Source organism: Cryptotermes secundus, unplaced genomic scaffold, assembly GCF_002891405.2.
Source record: "Cryptotermes secundus unplaced genomic scaffold, Csec_1.0 scaffold276, whole genome shotgun sequence".
Taxonomy (NCBI): domain Eukaryota; kingdom Metazoa; phylum Arthropoda; class Insecta; order Blattodea; family Kalotermitidae; genus Cryptotermes; species Cryptotermes secundus.
The window spans coordinates 431134-436321 of NW_019742963.1; the positions used below are offsets into that span (position 1 = coordinate 431134).

A 5188-nucleotide genomic window follows, 5' to 3' on the forward strand; every position below is an offset into this window, starting at 1 on the left:
CTGTCTCTTCGCTTGCAGATTTTCTTATTTTTCCTTCTACCCTGAAGATGGAGGCGATACGTTCCTCCGAAACGTCGGTTAACACCGCATCTACACGGTGCCACATCCCAGAAGACTGCTTTCTTCATAGCATAAGCTGTTTATTAAGATTATTTTTGCTGATTGCCCTAGAATATGCACAGAAGAAAATATTTGTAAGCATACTTTTTGTTTTTAATATGTGGAATTTTCTTTTCTTAAATTTATTTTTGTCAAAAAACCGGTGGGAGACGTATTGTCTCCCCCCCCCTGCTGCCTGTGGACACCAGGCACAAAAATTTATACCATGTCTGAAAGTATTCACAAAATAGCGATGCAAACGAACATTTCACACAAAAGTTGTACATTGCCATCACCGTCTTGGAAGTATCATAAAACTGTACATTGCATTTATTGCAGTTTATCAACGAGCATGTTGCCACGTCCGTTTGAGAACCCCAAATTTTAAATGTCCCGCCGTATCTCAGTTGCGAAGGAAACGCCATCTTACTTGCTTTTTGTTGTAAACACAGCGGCATAATGGGCATAATGGTGTTCCCCTGAAACTCTGATCCATAGATGCCGTAATGTCAGGTGACGTTATGTGATGCTATCTTTGGCTGACAAGGTTTGCATGTAGCCTTTGTTGTCTTATCTTAAGTTAACGGATAAGGAACAGACTTAAGAGAATGTAATTGTGTTTCTGCAAAGAACTAACGCAGTTCATGTAAAATCGTATGCTGTATATGTAGTGCCTTGTAGGACCAACCATGATTATACATGAGGTAAGTAAGTGTGAAATTCACATTTTGTGATAAAGTCAGGTTGAACTCAGATTCACTTTTCCCATAATTTTTTGTTATGCGTACATTTCCTAACTGTATGTTTAAAACTAAACAGCAGTCTTCTGAAAACACCCTAATATTACCGACACCACCTATTCTCGATAATAATTAAACGAAGCCATCTCCCGTTTGAATTTAGAGCCCCATGTGTATATAAATACATAGCCAGCTCCACGGAAGCGTCCTTAAGAAGAAAACAGTTTCTGAGTAAGTAAGCAAATTTCCAGGCCGCGCCATAGCTCAAGCGGTTAGTCACTGACTTCCCACCGCGGCGGCCCGGGTTCGATCCCGGGTCTGGTCAAGTGGGTTTTGTGGTGGACAAAGTGGCGCTGGGGCAGGTTTTCTCTGAGTACTTAGGTTTCCCCTGCCAATCTTCATTCCACCAATTGCACCCTCACCCCTCATCATGTGGGGCTGGTACAATAGGCCAGAAGTGGCTGTAGTAGAAGGGACTTGGTCCCACCCACTAGCAATAAATAATAAAAAAAGTAAATTCCCAGCATTGAATGGAACGCTAATAATAATAATGCCGTGTTACTATGAATCCAGTCCACATCCTCCCATCCTACTTCTCTTAATATATTTTAATGTTATCATCCCAACTATGTCTGTCCACTGCAATGTGTGCTATATGTCCTGCCCATTCCATCCTTGATTTGTTCATTCTAATAATATTTGATGAGAAGTACAAATTATGAAGTTGCTCATTATGCAGTTTTCTCCAACCACCTGTTATTTAATCCCTCCTACTTCAAATATTCTCCTCAGCACCCTGTTGTCAAACACCCTCAGTCCAGTTTTTCCCTTAATGTCAGAGTACAAGTTACAATACCAAAGCGAAACTTTAGTTTTGTATATTTTTATCATTTGCAGACAGCAAATGAGGAGACATGGTCTGAATTGAATAGCAGCATGCATTACCCTAATTTAACATGATGTTAATGACCACATGAATCAAATTTGTATTTGAACTTTTCCACATTTTCATAAGATCTTTTAGCTGTCTTTATGTTATGATTTTGTTTTGCAATCTTATGACAAGACATCAACATATACTTAGTTTTAACTATATTTACTTCTAGACTAACCTTACTAGCATCAGTTAAATTTTATGTTTTTCTTTATGGTATATGTGTTATCTCCCAGTAGATTCACATCATCAGCATAGATCAGCAGCTGATGTGTCCCTTTCAATTTCAGTCTCACCTCATTTTCCTGGACCTTCCTAATGGCATATTCTAAAGCATAGTTGAAATGCGGTGGTAAAGCATCTCATTGTTTTAGACCATTTCAGATAGGAAACCTGTGAAATCTAAACAAATGTTTACCTGTAAGGATTTTACCATACATTTCCTTTAAATACATTTTAATTGGCCTAACTAGTTTCATTGGTACCCCAGACTCTATGACAATATTGTACAGTACTTCCCTCCTAACCAAATCATAGGCTTTCTTGAAGTCTACAAATAGCTGATGTACTGTCTCATTGTACTCCCATTTTTTCTTCAGTATCAGACGAATGCAAAAGATCTGATCGGTAGTTGATCTGTTACCTTGAACCACACACTGATGATTCCCCGGTAATAGTCTACATATGAACTTAACCTTGAGAGAAGAATATTGTTTAAAATTCTGTATGAAGTTGATACATATGATGCGCCTCGATAATTACTGCAATCAGTTTTATCACCCGTCTTGTACATTGGTACAATAACAGACTCCTTGCACTCTTCAGAAAATTGTTCCTTACTCCAGATAGAATTAATGAGTCTGTGGATCTCAGAAAATTATGTTACACCACTTGCTTGAGTCAGTCCTGCCACATTGAATTGACTGTGATAAATTCATGAACGTGCATATTACCATGCCATTTGTAACTCCATCATGTCTGTTATGTATATTTATTTATTTATTTTGTCTCTATAGATCATTGTTACATGATATAGGACAAGTCAGATACTATACATTGGCTGATTACAATAAGAGAATAAAGTTACAATACTTAAAATTGTTTACAGTAGATTACAATAGATTACAATAGTTAAAGATTTCACATAGTGTAAGGTGGAATCCAATTAGGTCCCCTTGGCACATCAGCTTCCATATGTCCTATTGAACCTGTACTGGTGATAATGCTTATAGAGAATTTAATGGAATGAGGATTGGGAGGGGAAACTGAAGTACTAAGGGAAAACCTGCCCCCGCGCCACTTTGTCCATCACAAATCCCACTTGACCAGACCGCAACGGTGGAAAGCCAGCGACTAACTGCTTAAGCTATGGCTATGTATTCTGTTTTAATCTTGTGTTAAGGGTAGGAAATGGCAGGGCCATACATTCAACTGTGATTGGACTGCACTGTAGTTCTTGTTAAAGACAGATTAGCCAAGAAAACCATTTTAGAATTTTCATGAAAGTTTTTATTTAAAAAGACTACCCTCAGCGCTAGTCATTTTAATTTGACTGCTCACCCAGACTGGTTTGTTTCTGACTCTCCATACCAAAAACAAACGGAGCTAACTAATCTAAGTATAATGAGGGAGGTGATAAGCCCCTCTTTAGTTTCAAGCACTAATATATGTATGTTTGATGTTACATTGTCTGGACAGTATCAAACAGACTGGTCTGCAAATAGCACTAAATAGCCTTATATCTGGGAACTTATCAGTTTGAATGTTGGTCAGGACACAAGAAATCATTACAGAATTTTGTGTCTTTCCTCAGTCCATCCTGGCAAATGCCAGCGTGGTACCTCAAATATGCCACAGCCACTTCCTTCCAAATCCATCCTAATTCATTTGTTATCCTATGACCCAGCGCTGTGTAGTCTAGCTGCTGACAGCATCATTAAATAACCCACCAAAATTAAAATTGACTTGACAGTAAAAACCAGTAATGATGGTTGCTTTACCTGCTGTTGTGGCTGTTCATAACAAGCTTCTCTTTGCACTTTTCACCAAGAGTAATAAGTTCGTATAGTGTAAAGTTATTTTTAGGTTGATGTGAAATGTTCTGGCAGCTGCTGCAGTCTAGGCCATCTGCCATAACTAGATGTAGCTTCTGAGAGGATGGATGTTTTGCCAGACGCTGTTTACTGCCATGAATCAGCTATCATAACTTGTATTCAAGTTCCTACACCTGGCCATCCTTATTTTTACCTGCTTCAATTATTGTAGGAGAGTGCACTTTGGAGATGGTGACACACTGGAAAGGGGGGGGGGTTAAAAGTATATTGCATGACTGAAGAATGCAATGTTTTAGAAGCAGATCCAGTTTTCAAAACACTGTGATAGACGAAGTCCATAAACTCAGTAATCCCATGAATGCTACTGTCAACAGAATCCCAAAAAATTGTCAAAAATACAGTTAGGCATAGAGGTAATGGGAATTATTGGAAAACTGGGGCAAGGTGATGACAGTTACATGAGTCAACTTGGGTTCCCAGCCCCTCCATAAATTCGGTCCATCAGTTGCCACTGCACAAAAGATATTTGAAACTGAAAATATATTACCAAACCCATTGGTCTGTTGATGATTCGCTTGTAGAGGAGAAGATGCCAGTGAGTACAGTGACTAATCGTTGCGTTGGATGTCCAGAGAATTAGGGTTTGATGGCAGATATGTTTCTCACCACCAGTGGGTGTCAGGCGGCCTTTGCTTAGGGTGAAGTGGNTGCCGCTGTGCAATGTTTTAGAAGCAGATCTAGTTTTCAAAGCACTGTGATAGACGAAGTCCATAAACTCAGTAATCCCATGAATGCTACTGTCAACAGAATCCCTAAAAATTGTCAAAAATACAGTTAGGCATAGAGGTAATGGGAATTATTGGAAAACTGGGGCAAGGTGATGACAGTTACATGAGTCAACTTGGGTTCCCAGCCCCTCCATAAATTCGGTCCATCAGTTGCCACTGCACAAAAGATATTTGAAACTGAAAATATATTACCAAACCCATTGGTCTGTTGATGATTCGCTTGTAGAGGAGAAGATGCCAGTGAGTACAGTGACTAATCGTTGCGTTGGATGTCCAGAGAATTAGGGTTTGATGGCAGATACGTTTCTCACCACCAGTGGGTGTCAGGCGGCCTTTGCTTAGGGTGAAGTGGCTGGGCACTCACCCCCATCTGATGCTGAGGTTAAGAATGTGTAGAGCTATACCTCCACTCTGCCATACACCTCCATGTCAGTGCTTAATTGAGCTTGGGCATGGACACTACCAGGCTATTTTCCAAGCAGGAAACAGTCAAAATGTTTGCTTACATCACATTAGACTATTCAGGATAAAAGATTAACCAAAGAAAAATAATTTGTATATTTGGTGTTAATG

At 39.3% G+C, this 5188-nt stretch overlaps 1 protein-coding gene across 1 annotated transcript in view; it reads left to right on the forward strand.

Moving 5' to 3' along the window:
* Positions 1-178: 178 nt before the first annotated feature.
* The window catches only part of LOC117283014, a 23743-nt gene continuing 18733 nt past the window's right edge, over positions 179-5188 (forward strand). The window contains exons 1-2 of the mRNA XM_033755087.1: positions 179-803; positions 1003-1070. The gene's annotated coding sequence lies outside the window, so the exon portion shown is untranslated. The remainder of the gene's footprint in view (positions 804-1002; positions 1071-5188) is intronic.